This window comes from Kogia breviceps, chromosome 1 (assembly GCF_026419965.1).
Source record: "Kogia breviceps isolate mKogBre1 chromosome 1, mKogBre1 haplotype 1, whole genome shotgun sequence".
Classification (NCBI taxonomy): Eukaryota; Metazoa; Chordata; class Mammalia; order Artiodactyla; family Physeteridae; genus Kogia; species Kogia breviceps.
Genome location: NC_081310.1, coordinates 170,500,273 through 170,519,465, shown reverse-complemented (window position 1 = coordinate 170,519,465; position 19,193 = coordinate 170,500,273).

Genomic DNA, 19,193 nt, shown 5'->3' with positions numbered 1-19,193 from the left:
TGTGTGTGTGTGTGTGTGTGTGTGTGTGTGTGTGCATGTGTGTGTAGTGGGGAAGGAAACTGCAAAACAGAATTGAAATCTTGCAGAGGGCCTTGAATGCCATTCTAGAGTGTGGCATTTCCCAGGAGTAATTGATCCAAGTAATACTATTATTTGGAAATAATGACATTAATAGCTAACACTGCACAGTACTTCCTACACCCCAGGCAGTATTCCAAGCTCTGTAGAGTAACTGGCCAAGATCAAAAAGCTGGCAAGAGTGGATTGAGGCTTAAGTTTTTTCCTGCTCTAAATCTCATGCTGTCTAAAATAATACAGGCAGACCTTGTTTTATTGCACTTAGCTTTCACAGATACTGTGTTTTTTACAAACTGAAGGTGTGTGGCAACCCTGTGTCGAGCAAGCCCATTGGTGCCATTTTTCCAACAGCATTTGCTCGCTTGGTGTCTCTGTGTCACATTTTGGCAATTCTCACAATATTTCAAACGTTTTCTCATTACTGTATTTGTTATGGTGATCTGTGATCAGTGATCTTTGATGTTATGACAGCGAAAATATTGTGACGTGCTGAAAGCTCAGATGATGGTTAGCATTTTTTAGCAATAAAGTACTGTTCAGTTAAGGTATGTACATTGTTCTTTTATTTATTTATTTATTTAAATTTTTGGCTGTGCCACGTGGCTTGCGGGATCTCAGTTCCCCAACCAGGAATCAAACCCAGGCCACGGCAGTGAAAGCCCAGAATCCTAACCACTAGGCCACCAGGGAACTCCCTACAGTGTTCTTTTAGACATTATGCCACTGCACATTTGACTACAGTATAGTGTAAACATAGCTTTTATACGCACTGGGAAACCAAAAGCTTCACGTGACTGGCTTTATTGCGATATTTGCTTTATTGCAGTGCTCTGAAACCCAACCTGTAGTATCTCCAAGGTCTGCCTGTACTAATAATGATAACTGACATGTATCAAGGCTTACACACATCATTTCATTTAATGCTCACAACAGTTATAGAAAGTCAGTGCTATCATCCATCACTTTGCAAATGAGGGAACTGAGGCTCGGGAGTTTGAGTGACTTGTCTGTGGCTTGACCCCTGGTAGCTGGTTGGACACTGGGAGCCATGGAAACGTGCCATCCTAACTCCTTCCAGAAAGCCTGCTGTAGGGGTGTATTTGATTGACGGCTGCTGCCCCTCTGGCTCCACCATCGTGTTCACGCAGGGGCCACAGCCAATGACGAGCATGGTGGAGATGAATGCCGGCCTATTCCTGCCTAGCATGAGTCACTCCTACAGGATATCCTCAGCTTTAGGACTCGCCATCTACCTGGCCAAGATTCTCTCAAAGCTGCACTGTAGTGTGAAGATTTTCCTTCCCACTCTCCCACCAGGTGTCAGATCTACATCATGGTCTGAGGGCTCTCCCTGCTTCCTTCTACTCCCATCTCCTTTATCTTTCATTGGCATTTTCCTGATAAATCTCTTGCACACCTAATCCCATCTTGGTGTCTGCTTCTCGAAGCACTAACACGCCAACCATGTGCTACAGACTCTTAACAATCCTGCCTCTTGCGGGTGACCCCTGAGGTTGACAAAGCAGTTCACACACACTAATCCTTTCATGTCTACAAGAAGTATGTTCAGCAACCCCGTGTCTGAGCACCAGTGAACAGGAACCTGTCATGAAATTCTGGTGGCCATAAGCAGGGAAATGGACACCCAGGAGGAATATGGATGTGTGTGCTGCAGCCTGCAGAGCCCAGGGTAGCTCTGCAGGCTGCAGCTTGGCTTCTTGACCCATAGTCTGGCTTTGACACAGAAATAGGTCCAGAGAAAAGAAGGAAGCCTCAGCAGGCTCCCCTCATAGCTGGACGAAATCATCTCTCAAAAGTAACCAGCTGCCTTTGCTCTAATTCACTCACCACGCTGACTCCTCATGTGAAATCTCTGATGTCGGGAAAGAACTCACCCACCCAGAAAGGGGTGATCTTGGTGGCTAGCAGGGTTAAAGCCACGTGGATGCCGTGTATGAGAAAGAGCCCAAATTCCCTGCCTTTCTGGTAGAAATCCTCTGCATCTCTCGATATCACCTGGGAGCTTCTTAGCAATGCAGCATCTCAGGCCCCACCCCCTGCCTACTGAATGAGAATCTGCATTTTATCAAGATCCCCAATAAAGTTGTAGAAGCTCCATACTGTTGTGCCCTACCCACCACCACTCTGCTCTGCCCAGGCCCCAGGCACTTATGATATCCATACAATGCAATATTATTTAGCTAATAATAATAATAATAATAGTAATAATACTGCACTGGTACATGCTACAACATGAATGAACCTTGAAAACATCATGCTAAATGAAAGAGTCAGTTACAAAAGATAGCATATTGTAGGATTCCATTTATATGAAATGTCCAGAAGTGGCAAATCCATAGAGACAGAAAGTAAATTGGTGGTTTCTAGGGCTGGGGGTGGGAGGACCCTGGAAGGAAATGGGGAGTGACTGCTAACAGATGGGGGGTTTCATTCTGGGTTGATGAAAATGTTCCAGAATTGATTGTGATTATGGTTGTACAACTCTGTGAATACACTCAAGACAACTGAATTGCACGCTTTAAGTGGGTGAATTGTATGCCTTGTGAATTATAGCTCAGTGAAACTGGGATATATATATATATATATAAAAGGGTCTCACACAAAGAATTGTTGTGAGAACTCAATAAAACCATGCATGTAGAGCTTTGGTTCTGCAAGAATAGCTACCATGGAGCAGGCACAGACCCTACCTTTGAGTAGCTCGCAGTCTAGTGAAAGAAATGACACAGGCATAAGAAACCAAAACTCCAGAAATGAACGGATAATGATCTCTAAATTAGGTGCAGATAACATGTTGGGCAGATCGTAAGAGAGAGAAGTAACTTGATTATTCATCTATCCATCCATCCATCCATTCATCTATCCAGTAATTGCCTGACACCTATTATATGCTGGATATGGGGAGCAGAGATGAATAGATGAGAGGCGGGCATGCAAACATATAAGTTCCATCACAGCATGATAAATGCCTTGGAGAGGACATAGTGTAAGTCCAAGGGGGGGGGGTGTAATTAACTAACTAAAAAGGCCAGAAAGGGTCTCTCCAAAAGGGGACAGCTGGGCCCTTTTCTTTTTTTCTGATCTAACCTACTTTTCCTTTCAAACTAAAGAACAATGCTTGCTTATTGAAACAAACCAAACTCTGAGGAAGAGAATAAAGATAAAGGCAAATTTCCCTCTCCCGGACGGAATCACTGTTTTGTGGATTTCTTTTATACTTCTCTCTGTGATCATGGAAATGTACATCTACTTAGCACTGTGTCACGTGTGATCTGGCATGCACTCAGGTCAACCCAGGTAGATCTAACTTGTTCCTTGCCAATGAGGGTGAACCATAATTTGCTCAAACATTTTCTACTCACAGACACACACACACACATTGTTTTCAGGTTGGAGCCATGATAAAATATTGCCATAAACATCTTGACCTTAATTACCAGGGCTTTTAATTTGGCTGGATAGAGTCTCAAAAATGGGATTACAAGGGTCAAAGAGTACCTGTATTTTAAATTTTAACAGGCACTACCAGAGTTTTCCAAAAGTTTGTTGTAATTCAGTCTCCCAAGAGAAATGTATGAAAAGGCCCAGTTCCCTGCATGTTTGCCAGCTCTGAATGTTATCAATTTTAAATATTTTCCTCAATCTAATAGGTAATGGTATTTTGTTGCTGTTGGTGCTAATAGGGTGACTGTCTCTTCATATGGTTATTGGCATTTCCTTGTCTTTATTTGTGAGTTGACTGAGCCTGGGTTTGAAACAAGCAAATGGTATTTACAAGGCAAATGGGACCCTTAGCAGAAGACATTCTGCATAGAGTCTGTGCGAAGAGCCCAGAGGAGGAAATCTGTTGAGAGAATTATAAGTGGTTTAATGTTGATAACTTTGCAGAATGATGAGAATGGCCGGAAATAAAACCGGATATGTGGAGAGAGGGCCAGATCTTAAAGTGTTTTCATGCCATACCCCTAGAATCCCTAGACTTTATCCCCTAGGTGGTAGAGCCACCTCTACCTGGGTGGCTGGTATGGAGTTTGAAACAGTGAGTACATTAGTGTCCTAGGGCTGCCATAACAAAGTACCACAAATCGGGTGGCTTGAAAAAACAGACATTTTTTGTCTCACAGCTCTGGAGGCTCCCTCTGAAACCTGTAGGGGAATCTACCTTTGCCTCTCCCTGGCTTCCGGTGGTAGCTACAGTCTTTGGTGTTCTTTGGCTTGTAGACGCATCACTCCAAATCTGTCCTCACATGGCGTTCTCCCTCTGTTTCCATCTTCACATCATCTTCCCTCTTCTTATAAGGACACCAACTTTACTGGATCAGGGGCCCACCCTATTCCAGCATGACCTCATCTTAACTAATTCCATCTGCAATGAAACTATTTCCAAACAAGATCACTTTCGGAAATGACTGGGGGTTAGGACTTCAACGTAGCTTTTTTGCAGGGGAGGGGGGTACTCGATTCAACCGATAAGGATGGGAAAAGGGTACTCATAAAGAGGCTATTTAATGGAGCTCAAATGAGGACAGTGAAAGCAAGGACAGACAAAAAAGGATGCATCCCAGAGAAATTTGGGAAGTAGAATCAACAGGAGTTGGTGATGGAATGTGAAGGGTGGCAGAATATGCTACTTTGCCATATTGGTTATTTTGATCTGTAAGCACCTGAAAAACAGTAAATGCAGGGAGAAGCTTTCTCTGAACTCCCCTTATCTGCCTAAAGACTGATCTTCCAGAAGGAACTGAATTGTCAAAAATCCACTCCCTGGACATTTCACCACCCAGGAAAGATTGACTCTCATCATAGGAGAAGACACTAGACATCAACACCACACCCAGACCAACTTCATCGCAAACTGTTATATCTCCCATCTTCTAAGGGTGCATTCACTTTCCTAGAAATCATTTTCTCTCTTCTAGAAGGCCTAGATCTCACCTCTGCTTTCTCTGTTAAGATGGTATTTAAGTCTGAACTCTAAACCACTTCAGGGAGTTACTCATTTTTCCCTGGGTGTCTCCCATGTGTACCTGAGGTATACATGTTAATAAACGTGTTTGTTTTTCCCTTTTTAACCTGTCATTTATTACAGGGGTCTCAGCCCAGAATTCGGTAGGATAGAGAGAAAATTATTTTTCTCCCCCTACAAATGCAAGGGAAGATGAGGGAGAAAAAGACACTTCCAGACTTCCAGCTTAGGGTATTGGATAGATGGGGACTCAGTGGGGAGGGAGGATGCCCCGCAAAGAGCTAGGTATACAAGCCCAGGTGGCCCCGCAGAAGACAGGTTTCAGGCCAATATTTCTCACTGGACCAATGCCATAGCTTCTTAGTTGGCTGCCTGCTCCAGTTTTTGTTGCTTTTCCAATCCACTTTTCATACAGCGGCCAGAGTAGACTTTAAAAAAATCTTTTCCCCTGTATAAAACCCTTCAAGTTTTCTCATTGCTTTTAAAATAATACCAGACTCTTTGCTGTAACTTACAAAACCCTGCACCGAGCTAATTGACACCCCTCTCCCCAGTCTCATTTCACCTCATGCCTTGTTTAAGCTGCTCCAGCCACACAGCCCTTCTTTTTGTTCCTTGAACCCGTCCCATTACAGGGCCTTTGCACATGCTCTCCCCGGGCTTGGAAGGCTCTTCTCCCAGTGACTCCCTGCCTGGCTTATTCACATTCTTTAGGTGCCACCCTAAATACCACCTCCCCCCAAAGGCCCTTCATGACCATCCTGTCTAAGGCAGCATGGCCACCACTTTACTCTGTCAATTTCCTTCACATCCCATATCACGGTCTGTCAGTCCTAGTAAGGCCATCTTACCAGACTATAACTTGCACCAAGTCAAGGAACCATGTCTGTCTGGTCCACCCCTGTATCCCCAATGCCTGGCACAACGTCTGGCTTGGAGTAGTTTTCCCTGCATTTTGGTTGAGTGAACAGACGGCCATATAGGATTGTGAGTCATCAGCATAAGTATGATGGAGGAAGTCAGTGGAGGGGAGAAGGTAGGACATTGAAACCCTGGAGAGCGTCCACTTTGAAGGGGCCGTGAAGGAGACTAAGGAGGATCCAGAGAGGTGAGGACGGTGATGGTGGTGCTCGCTGGATGGGATTTCAAACCATAAATCCATCCAGGGAGGCTTCCTTAGATGGTGGTGCCTGGAGGTGTTCGTTACTGAAGAAGATGAGCCAATGGAAGAAATAAAAGATCCCAGGTGGAGCGAAGAATCATGAGACAAGGTCCCCAGGGCATGAGGAGGGGGTGTGGCCTGGGGCTCTGGTGTAGGGATTAGCCTGGGACAGAGAAATGGCACTCCCCCACCGTGGTCCCTCCTTAGGAGGAGAGGACAGGGTTCCTGTTCAGACTCTTCTGGAAGCACTCCTCCCTAGTTTCCTTCATACGCCCCGGCTGCTCTGGTCTCTTGGTCCTTTAGGACCTTTGCATTAGCTGCGACTTCTCCTGGTAGGCACCTTTCTCATTCTCCTGGTCTCAGCTCAGGTATTCTCCTCCTCCAAGAGACGACCTTTGCTAGGAGGTGCCTCTGCCATTCTCTATCCTGGCACTCTTCCTTCCCAGAATGCATGAAGGTCTAGAAGGCACCATTCATCGGGACTGTGACCCCGTGGGGCAGGCCCGGAGGTCTTGCGCGAGGCCGTATCTTCAGTTCCTCGCGTACAGCAGGTGCCCAACGCCCCCCGCCCCTTCCCACTCATCTAGTTGCACAAACCAGAAGGACACAGGCATCAGCCGGTGTCTCTTTGCACCCCATTGCCCCAGCCACCTCCAGCCAAACACCAAGCCATGGACCCTGGTCCCACCTACTAGAACCTCCAGACCTACCGACCCTCCCTTCCACTCCTGCTGGGCTCTCAGCCTGGGGCTCCTCCTCACCCCTCCCCTTCTCAGCTCAGAGCTGTCTTTCCAAAGTGCAAATCCTGCCCTGCCCCTCCCTTGCTCAACCCCTTCAGGAACTCTTCTTTGCCTTTGGAATACACTTTAAATGCCTTAAGAGTTTCCCAAAGTTTTGCCTTTGCTCTCCTCTCCTCCTGCCCCATAGCCCTGTCCTCTACCTTCAGGTAGAGCTCCAGCCTTTTTGAAATCCAGCTCAGAGCTCTGTTGCTTTCCTTCCTCACGTGGCGGTACTGGAAAGGGCTCCTCCCCCACCGCCCGGGGATGCCAGGTTGTGCACCTTGCTCACCATTAGACCCCTGGTGTTTAGCACAAGGCGGCACAGAGCATCCTCCTTCCCCAACCCCTTCATCAAATAGCCAATGAACTGGAGGCATGGAGGGCAGTTTTGTTTCGCAGGAGAGTGGAGGAGTAATGGTTCTGCAGCAGCAGTGCGGGTGGGAGGATGAGCAGACAAGGAGTCAAGACTGCCAGGAGGCAGAAAGCTCTCGAGTGAGGCAGGCTACAGAGGGTGGGTCATGAGGGTGAGTGAAGCAGTGTGGCCCAGTGGTTAAGGGTGGGGTCTGAGTCATCAGGATAGAGGTGACAGAAACCCACCTTCATGGAACCCGCTTAGTTCCTGAACGTGAGCAGCGTGATCTGTCACGGGAGCCTTTGCTGCTGGATTGGAGGCCACAGGACCTGATGAGACGTGACCCAAAAGTCCTAACTGTGATCAGCCGAAACTGGACTCTCGTGAGTGCACTGGCCACATAATCCGGAATCCTGGGGCTGATACCGAGATGGGAGGATCACAGAAGAATCTACTTATCTGGAAAGGCCATGAATCAGCACAGGGAGATAAAAGAAAGGAGATTGGGGGTTGGGTGGAGGGTGGGGCTCGTGTGAGTGCTGGTTGGAAGCGCTGGTTCCCTCTCCCTTCAGGTCCCCATGGCTCGTCCCTGGATGCCGGCAATGGCCCCCTCATACGTCTCCTTCAGGAGCCCCTGCCATACACCCTGCACTGGGCAGCCAGAATTCGTTTTAAAAAAATGTGAATGAGACCGTGTCACCGGCCTCACACAGCTGAAATCCTGTTAAAGGCTTCCCATGGCTCTTAAGATAGAGTTGGTGATAAAATGGTGTTTTCCAAACTGAGGTGCGAAGGGGAATGTTAGGTAGGGTATGGAGGAACATATTGTTATTTCAACTGCGTATGAGGAAAAATACGTGGTATGCCAATTCTTTGATGTCACAAATATTTGTGCTTAGGGTAAGGATACAAAGGAAGCCAATTTAAAGAAAAAAATTAAGGCAATGAGAGTACAGTTGGAGGCCCATGAAGGGGGTGTGCGATCTCAAGGTCCCTCTTCAGTCTCATCTGGTCCTCTCACTCCTCCCTCCCTGGCTCTAGCTGTACCGCCCTGCAGGTCCTTGAAGATGTCACCCCCTCATCTGCCAGGAATGTTCTGAAATGTTCTCCCCAGCCTCCGCCCCGCACCACTGCCCCCACCTTTTGCTAAGATAACTCCACTCATCCTCCAGATCTTCACTCCAGTGTCACTCTCTCGTGGGGGGCATCTCGTGGTCAGGCCCGCCTCCTTGTCCTTCATAGTGTTTCCAAACTGCCGTGTGTGACAATCTATTTTGTGTCTGGGATTAAACCTGAGGCCCCCGCCAGAAGGTAAGCTTCTTGAAGCTGGATGTGTCTGGCTCACCACTGTAAGCCCAGCACCTGACACAACACCAGGCTCATACTAAGCACCCATCTGAATGCATGAATGCACGAGAGAATGAATGAAAGCAGTGACCTAGAGGCTCCTGCATGCTAACACCGCCCACCTGGGGCTGCCTCTGTGAAGTTAGGAGTCGCCTGTCATCAGTCTCTGAATAAGGGACTCCGCATTCCCATTGTGCGCCGGCCTCACAAATGAGTTGGTCCTGAGCGGAGGGTGGAGGAGAGAGACTGGGAAGTGGGGACATGGGGGATGGGATGGGGGCGCGTGGGGACTCCTTCCAGAAACATGGCTAAGAAGGAAGGAGAGAGGGGGTGTTTCAGCCTCCCTCTCTCCTTCCCTGGCCCTGGCTGTGCCACCAGGGCGAGGTCTTCGAGAGCAGATCTGAGCCCTCTTCCCCGGGGGGCCCAGGAGAGACATTTGGGAGGGTCAGGGGCTTCTGAGCCAGGCTTCCGTGGGCCTCCAGCCACTCCTCCCTGGGCCTGGGCTGGGCCTCTTCCTCCGGGCCTCTCCCCACCCCCCAGTGCTTGTCCCCGCGGCCCCCAGATGCCAGACCTTTGCTGCAGGAGGGTTTAGGTCCAGAATATGTCTTCCAGTTTAAAGCATTTAAGAATATTCCAGAAAAGCCCAGAGAATAACATTCCAAACACCCATGTGCTCATCGCCCAGCATAACCAACTATTAACATTTTTGCTTCAGATAGACTTTTTTATATAAAATAAATAGAACATCGCAGACAAAGCTGAAGGTCACTCCGTTCCTCTCCCCAGTCCAATTCCTCTCCCTCCCTTTCATTCCTAGGCACAGTTGTTATTATTAATCTGATGTGTATCCTTCTAATCTATTTCTGGCACAAAACAGAATGTGCAGTTTAGAGTAGCATTGTTCGCAATAGCCCCAAAGTGGAAACAATGCAAATATCCATGAGCTGATGAACGAATAAATAAATGTGGTATGTCTATATAATGGAATAAGCAATAAAGAGAAATGCAGTGCTACCATGCTAACACGGACCAGCCTTGAAAACATTATCAGTGAAAGAAGCCAGACACCAAAGGCCAAATATTGTGTGAGTCCATATCTACAGGCAAATCCATAGACACAGAAAAGAGATGAATGATTGCCGGAGGCTGGGTGGGGAGGAAGGAGGAGTGACAAGTGACTTCTTAGTGGGTACGGAGCTTCTTTTTGGGGTGATAAAAATGTACTGGAATTAGATGGTGGCAATGGTTGCATAACTCTGCAAATATAATAAAACCCACTGAATGTTCACGTTAAAATGTTGAATTTTGTTATGTGAAGTTTAACTCCATGATAAGAAAAATGGAATGTGCTTTTCAAATATTTTCCTAAGTGCTTTCACACTGCAGATACATTTCTGCACCTTGTTTATTCTCTCAGCATGATATTGATACATGTAAATCTGGTTCATTTATTTGAACTGCTCAATTATATTTTATTGGAGGAACATACCATAGTTTATTTTTCTACTAGTGGGCATTATCAGTGATACAGTTTTTCTGTCAGCGGTGCTCCCATGAATGGCCTTGACAGTCTCTTGGGGCACATTTGGGGAAAATTTCTCTAGGGTATACAATTGCTGGGTTGCAGGGAATACAGCTTTTCACAATATTGTCAGTGGTATCAATTACACTCCCATAGGCACCTTGTGAGTTTCCACAGGTCCTTACCACTGACACTTGTCATTATCCGACTTTGATTTTTACCCATCTGATGGTTGTGCCGTTTTAATTTGCAACGGTGTTTCCTTTATTTCTAGTTATATTTTCTTTTGTTTCCCTTGCCTCCTTTCCTCTCTTCATTCCTTCTTTCCTTTCCTTTTTGGTGTTTTCTTGACTGTTCTTGGATCTTTACACTTCCATATGGATTTGGAATCACTTTGTCTAGTTCCATGAAAAACCTTATTGGAATAGTTCTGAGATCATAGATTTACTTGCAGGTTACCTGGCATCATTACTATATGAGTATTCCCATCCATGAACAAATAACATATTTCCATTTATATAGATCTTCCTTTACTTTTAAAAATAGACTTTATTTATTATTTTATTTTTGGCTGTGTTGGGTCTTCCTTGCTGCGTGCTTGCTTTCTCCAGTTGCAGCAAGCGGGGGCTACTCTTCGTTGTGGTGTGCGGGCTTCTCTTCGCGATGGCTTTTCTTGTTGCAGGTATGGGCTCTAGGCATGTGGGCTCAGTAGTTGTGGCATGTGGGCTTCAGCAGTTGTGGCTCGCAGGCTCTACAGTGCAGGCTCAGTAGTTGTGGTGCACGGGCTTCGTTGCTCTGCGGCATGTGGGATCTTCCCGGACCAGGGCTTGAACCCATGCCCCCTGCATTGGCAGGAGGATTCTTGACCAGTGAGCCACCAGATAAGTCCAAAAATACACTTTATTTTTAAAACCAATTTTAGGTTCACTGCAAAATTGAGTGGAAAGTGCAGAGGGCTCTCGTTGGCTCCTTTCCCCCTACACGCACAGCTTCCTCCAGTGCCAACATCCTGCATGTCTGCACACCCCACACCAGAATGGTACATTTGTTACAATCGATGGACCTGCCCTGATACGTCATTATCATCCAAAATCAGTAGTTTACATTAGGGTTCACTCTTGGTCTTGTACCGTTTATAGACTTTGACAAATGTATTAATGGCACGTATCCACCATGATAGTATCATATAGAATAGTTCCACTGCCCTAAAAATCCTCTGTGCTCTGCCTTTCCCTATACCCTCCTCCCCGCAAACCCTTACAACCACTGGTCTTTCACCGCCTTCATAGTTTTACCTTTTCCAGAGCATCATATAGTTGGAATCATGCAGTATGTAGCCAAAGTAACTTTTTTCACTTAGTAATACTTTGCATTTAAGTTTTCTCCATGTCTTTTCAAGGCTCGACAGCTCATTTCTTTTTAGAGCTAAATAATATTCCATTGTCTCTATGTGCCATAGTTTACCCATTCACCTACTGAAGGACATCTTGGTCATTTCCAAGTTTTGGCAATTATGAAAAAAGCTACTGTAAACACCTGGGTGCAGGTTTTTGTACGGACGTCTTTTCAACTCATGTGGGTAAATACCAAGGAGCACGATTGTTAAATCATATGGTAAGAGTACATGTGGGGGCTTCCCTTCCCTGGTGGCGCAGTGGTTAAGAATCCGCCTGCCAATGCAGGGCACACGGGTTCGAGCCCTAGTCTGGGAAGATCCCACATACCACGGAACAACTAAGTCCGTGCGTCACAACTACTGAGCCTGCGCTCTGGAGCCCGTGCTCCGCAACAAGAGAAGCCACAGCAATGAGAAGCCAGTGCACCACAGCAAAGAGTAGCCCCTGATCGCCTCAACTAGAGAAAAGCCCTGGTGCAGCAACAAAGACCCAGTGCAGCCAAAAATAAAATAAATTAATTTTTTTAAAAAACGTATGTTTGGTTTGTATTTCTTTACATTTAAAAAATGTTTTACAGTTTCCCGACAGAACATCTAGAAATCTTTTGTATATGTATTCCTAGGTCCCTTATAATTTTTGTTGCTATTGGAACAATAGCTTTTGATTACATTTTGATTATATTTTCTTGTTTCCTGTTGCTAATCCAGTAAGCATTCAATAAGAATGTCACTGATTTATGTAGGATGCTCTAGTATTCAGCAATCCTGCTAAATACTCTTATTAAATACTTTGCAGGTAGATTGCTTTATTTACTAAGAAGAAAATAAATCATATGCATATAAGGATGGTGTAATTCTTCCTTTCTATTTTCTAAACCTCTTTTTTTTTCTTTTATTACATTAGCTAGAAGTGCCAGTAAAGTTGAGACTAGAGAGCATTCTTACCTTATTTTCGATCTTTATGCTAGAGTTTCACCCTTAAGTAGGATGTCTAGGCATTTGGTAAATATCCTTATCAGGTTGATGTATTACCATGCTAATCCTAATTTGCTAAAACTAAAAAAAAAAACCTGAGTGTTTAATTTCATCAAATGACTTTTACACATTTATTAAAGTGATCATATGCTTTTTATCTCAATATATTAAGGGTCAGAATACAGGAGTTGTTACCTGGTGTTAAACTATCCTTGCATTTTTGGCTAAACTCTACTATATATTTCTGCATTTTAATATACATTTAAAATTATTTATTTATTTATTTGGCTGCGCCAGCTCTTAGTTGCGGCTTGCAGGATCTTTAGTTGTGGCACGTGGGATCTAGTTCCCTGACCAGGGGTTGAACCCAGGCCCCCTGCACTGGGAGCACAGGGTCTTAACCACCGGACCACCAGGAAAGTCCGTGTTTTTATATTTCTATACAATACGGATTCTGTTTTCTGTTTTATTATATAGGATGTTTGCATCTATAATTACAATTAGGCTTGTTCTATAATGTTCTTACCTCTAGTTGCCCTTGCCTGGGCCTTATGTCAAGGTCATACTAATACTAGAAAATGAGTTAGGTAGCTTTCCCTTTTTTCCATCTCCTAAAACAGTTTGTATAAAATAGTCAGGGTTCTCCAGAGAAATAGAAACAGAACCAATAGGATGTATGTTGTGTGTGTGGGTATCTATATCTACGTCTATATCGATCTCTATCTATCTATCTATAGGGAAAGAGAGAAAGAGAGATCTATTATTAGGAGTTGGCTCATGTGCTTATGGAAGCTGAGAAGTCCTGAGACCTGCAGTTGGCAGGCAGGAGACCCAGGAGAGCTGCTGGGGTAGTTCCACTCTGAGTCTGAAGGCCTAAGAACCAGAACAACCAATAGTATAAGTTCCAGTCCAAAAGCCAGCAGGTTTGAGACCCAGAAAGATCTGATGTTTTAGTTTGAGTCTGGAGGCTGAAAAATGCCTATGTCCCAGCCCAACTGTCAGGCAGGCCAAGTTTCTTCTTACTCAGGATTTTTGCTCTAGTCAGGCCTTCAACTGATTGGATGAGGCCCACCCACATTATGCAGAGCAATCTGCTGACTCGGTCTACCAACCCAAATGTTAATGTCATCCAAAAATTCATAGACACACCCAGAATAATGTTTGACCAAATGTCTGGGTATCCTGTAGCCCAGTCAAGTTAACACATAAAAGTAACCGTCACATAAGGAGGATATGTTCTTGGCAGGTGTGGAAAACTCAGCTGTGAAACCTGCTTAACCTGTCATCATTTTTGTGTGTGTGTGTTTGGGCAGGGAGATTGGGTAACTTATTTTTCACGAGGATCATTTCCTTGGAGCCATTCTGCCCTTCAGGGACCCACCTGGGCTAGTCCTTCCTGTTTCCCTTTGAGGGGAGTCCTTATCCTCATTTAGCCCCTGAAGACTAATAGGATCCAGGAGACTAAAGGAACCAAGAATCCTGAACTATTTTATTTGAAGAAACTATTGGCTTTGGGGCTACACCATTTAGGGATTCCGTTATTTCACAGAGCAGGTATGAGTTATTTTAACCGACCACTAGAGGGCAGTAATTGACCAAAAACAGGGACTCTATACTGGATGAAACAGCTAACACTTGGTAGATAAAAAGGTAGATTTTCCCCTTTTGGCCCATAAGGATCCTGGGATTTAGAGAAGCTAAGAAACCTATCCAAATCTTGTATTCTAGTACATAGAAAATCTAGCATTTTACCCTACTTCTGTCTAATTCTAAACTTCATTGTTTCTGGTGCAGGTACAATAAATAATGACTCTTCTTTCATTCATTTTTTGCCTTCATGCATTCATGTATTCATTCATGCATTTGAGACCAATATAGCAGAGTGGCTAAGAATTTAATATCTGGAGTCAGCCATCTGGATTAAAATTCTGGCCCCATCACATACTAGCAAGCACCATAAGAGCTCTGTGCTTCAGTTTCCTTGTATGTCTACAGGGATGTTAGGATTCACCTCGTGAAACTATTGCAAAAGTGAAATGAGATAATACATGAAAAGTATTTTTGGAACAGCATCTGGCACTTAGTAACTACTTAACGCATTTCATTTATTGTTATTATTTACTCAACCAATATTTATTAAGTGGCTTCTGTGTTCTAATACCACCACCATTGTAGGTTACCAGGGTTGGAGCAACCACACACACACACACACACACACACACACACACACACACACACACACCCCTCCCTTCCTCCTGCAGCTTACATTCTATGGAGGGAGATTGATAACAAATACAATAAGTTTGTATTTCTCTTAGTATAAGTAATGAGGATGGCTAAAAATAGAGCATGGAAGAGGGACAGGGAGAGCTGGGACTGTAGGAGGACTTGCAGTTTAAAATGGGGCTGTCAGGGACCTCCCTGGCTGTCCAGTGGTTAAGACTTTGCCTTCCAATGCAGGGGGTGCAGGTTTGATCCCTGGTGGGGAGCTAAGATTCCATATGCCTTGGGGCCAAAAAACCAAAACATAAAACAGAAGCAATATTGCAACAAATTCAATAAAGACTTTCCCCATCAAAATAAACATCTTTAAAAAAAAATAAAATGGGGGCTGTCAGGGAAGGCTTCATTGAAGTGACATCCAGCAAAAACCAGAGGAGGAGAGGGAGCCACCTTCTGGATATCTAGGAGCCATGTGGATGTCTGGAAGTCAAGCATTTGGGGAGAGAGAAGAGTAAGGGTAAAGGCCCAGAGATGGGATGATGTCTGCCTTCAAGGAATGGCAGAGGCCAGGGTAGCAGAAGACAGTGGGAAATGGGGTGAATACTATGAAATGGGGCCAGAGGTGAGGTATGGAAATAGGTAGACAGCCGTGGGGGGCCTTGTAGCCTGGGGAGGGCTTTGGCCTTTACGTGGGCTGATAAGTCATTGGAAGGTTCTGAGCAAATGGGTGACCTCATCTGACTTCTGTATTCCAAGCCCCCTCCGGCTGCTGTGAGGAGACTGGACTGCAGAGCAGGGTGAGGCAGGGAGCCCAGGGAGGAGGCCACTGATGGAATCCGGAGGGCAGATGCAGATGTGCTGAGGGCTTGGACTGGAGGATAAAGGTGCCGACGGTGAGAAGTGGCCAGATTCTGAAGCTATTTTTTTTTTTAAAGGTTATATGAATTTTTTTTAACATCTTTATTTGAGTATAACTGTTTTACAATAGTGTGTTAGTTTCTCCTTTACAACAAAGTGAATCAGTGATACATATACATATGTTCCCATATCTCTTCCCTCTTGCGTCACCCTCCCTCCCACCCTCCCTATCCCACCCCTCTAGGTGGTCACAAAGCACAGAGGTGAACTCCCTGTGCTATGCGGCAGCTTCCCACTAGCTATCTAATTTACATTTGGTAGTGTGTATATGTCCCTGCCACTCTCTCACATTGTCACAGCTTAACCTTTCCCCTCCCCATATCCTCAAGTCCATGCTCTAGTAGGTCTGTGTTTTATTCCCATCCTACCACTAATCTCTTCATGACATATTTTTTTCTTAGATTCCATATATATGTGTTAGCATACGGTATTTGTTTTTCTCCTTCTGACTTACTTCACTCTGTATGACAGACTCCAGGTCTATCCACCTCATTACAAATAACTCAGTTTCATTTCTTTTTTATGGCTGAGTAATATTCCATTGTATATATGTGCCACATCTTCTGAAGCTATTTTGAAGACAGAGCTGATAGTATTTGCTGACAGACCCGATGTGGGCTGTGAGAGAAAGAGGCGTCAAAGACAACTCCAGGGCTTTTAGCCTGAGCAGCTTGCAGGACAGAGCTGTCATTTCCTGAGACCTTGAGGATCCGGGGAGGAGAGTGTCAGGGAGGGGAGCGGGACGGGAATCAGGAGTTTGCTTTTGGACCTGTTAGTTTTGGATGCCTTTGAGACATTTGGGTGTTGGGTTTCCAGATCTAGACTTCAGTGGTCTGGGCTGGAGATGTAACTCTGGCAGCTTTGAGCCAGCCTTACCCATGACCACACAGGGAGGCCACGGAGCTCTGCCCCAGGACCAGGGCCTGAGTTCTCCACTCAGCACCTCAAGCGTGGCCTGTGTCCTAGGGAGGCTGCTGCAGCGCCCCCAGCTCCCCTAGGGAGGCTGCTGCAGCGCCCCCAGCTCCCCACACGGGGGCTCCCAACAGAAGCACCACCTCCATGCCCCGAGGCGGGGTGGGTAACACCCAGGCCTCCTCCCCACTGTTCACAGGTCATTGCACTGCAGGCCACGGTTATTCACAGAAAACAGGAACAAACCCCAAACCCAGTTACCCATTAACCCAGCCCTGAGTAAGAGCCAAGTGGGCAGGCCTTACTTTCTCATCAAAGCTGGCTAGTCCAGGGAAGGCATCTTACATGCCAACCTCAATTAATTAGGTTTGGCCCTGGGTAGTGCTGTCTTAACAGTGGGGAAGGGGTGCAGTGATTGATTAGCAATGTCTGCCATGAGGTCAGGATGGGGGAGTGGTTGCTCATGTACCAGATATTGGCTATTCCTAATCGAGCTGCAAATACTCATAGGCTTTTGCTTGAAAGGGCCTGTTGGGCCACCATGCAGTGCGGTCAGTCAGCCAGCTTCCTGAGATTCTCAGGTTGAGTGAGAAGCTTTCAGTCCTTCTTGAATCAAACAGAAAGAGCCCCCAAAGCCAACACTTGTCACTGTTTCACTCATCCCACCAGCTATATAATGAGTGCCTCTCAGTAGCCCTATTGGTTGAATCAGCAATTCAACTTCACAAACAGAATTTGGGGCCCTGGCGAGGATGTGGCTGGTGACCACAGCACCACAGATGTCTTTCTTAGTAGACAGGTGACTTCAATGAATGAGAGGGCTGTGGTCTTTTCTTTTTTTTAAAGCAGAAATATGTCTTTCAGCCCTAGGAAGATGAAGAATTAATTAACTTCTGCTACCTGGATGGAATTTTCTTCCTTAGAGAGTACCTGATATACAACTTAACCTCAGAAGATTTAGGATTAAGTATATCATGCTAAACCAAGAATTAAAACTAGAGTATTAATATTTCTGTTTAAAGAGGAAATCTCCATATATTGAGCTTTTTATATAAATATAATTTTAAAAGAACTTAAGTTTCACAATTTTTATAAGTTGGATTTATTAGATTTATAAGAATGAAACTTCAGGAAGGTTTTGTTTCTATCAGATAAGTGAGGTACTGAAAAAGGAAATCAAAGCCATTCATTTACAAATGCACTTAAAAATGTTTGAAGGAGCAAGTTTGTAAAAAGTCCCCTTAGGAGCATTTGCTAAAATCTGCTAGATTCTCAAACATGATTTGTAGGCTAAGTTTTAAAGGTTAAGAAAGAACTGGTGCTTTGAATTAATAATGTTAATGAATAGAAACGAATGTGTACTCTCAAAATAAACTTGTAAATAGTCTTTCTGTGTTCAAAAACCATCCTCAGAAAACAACCCAAATGATCATCAACAGATGAACAAATCAACAAATGGTGCTCCATCCGTGCAGTGGAATACTACTCAGCTGTAAAGAGGAAGGAACACCTGATTGACAGAACTTGATGGATCTCTAAAGCATGATGCGAAGTAAAGGAAGACAGACTCAAAAGGTTATACACTGTATGATTCCGTCTATATGAAAATTCTTAAAAAGGCAAAACTGTAGTGACAGAAAGCAGATCAATGATGGCCAGGGGCTGGGGTAGAAGGAGGTGATTGACTCCAAAGCGGTAAAAGGGAACTTTTTGGGGACAGAAATGGTCTACATTGCAATTATGGTGATTACCTGCATGTATACATTATCAAGACTCATCGAATTGCACATTTTATTTTATTTTTAAAAATATTTATTTATTTTACTTATTTTTGGCTGCGTCGGGTCTTAGTTGCGGCACGTGGGATCTTCCCTGTGGCTAGCGCGGGCTTCTCTCTCTAGTTGAGGCACAGTGGGCTTAGTTGCCCCGCGGCATGTGGGATCTTAGTTCCCTGACTAGGGATTGAACCCGCGTTCCCTGCATTGGAAGACGGATTCTTTACCACCGGACCACCAGAGAAGTCCCGAATTGTACATTTTAAATTGGTGAATTTTATTGTATGTAAATTACACCTCAATACTGTCGATTTTAGAAAGTAGTACTATTCTCGGGACTTCCCTGGCGGTCCAGCGGTTGAGACTCCACACTTCCACTGCAGGGGACACGGGTTTGAACCCTGGTCAGGGAACTGGGATCCTGCATGCAGCGCAGCACAGCCAATAATAATAATAATAATAATAATAATAATAATAATAATATTCTCAAGGTCACCCCAAACCTCCATATTCAATGTGAGGAATGAAGCAGGATCATCCTCCTCTGTTTTTGTTTCTTTGTTTATTTTGTTGGCTTTGCTTTTTGCAGATCATCTTCTGGAACGATCTGGGAAGGGGAATGGGGTTGTGAGGAGAGAGGCCAAGTAATAATGTAGTTATCTTGAAAAGCTGGAGAGCCAGCCTGGTGGAGGAGCAGGGTGCCCCCCTCATTTGAGGTTTCTGATTATGAAATAAATCAAATCATTGGCTTTTCTAATCGGTTGAAT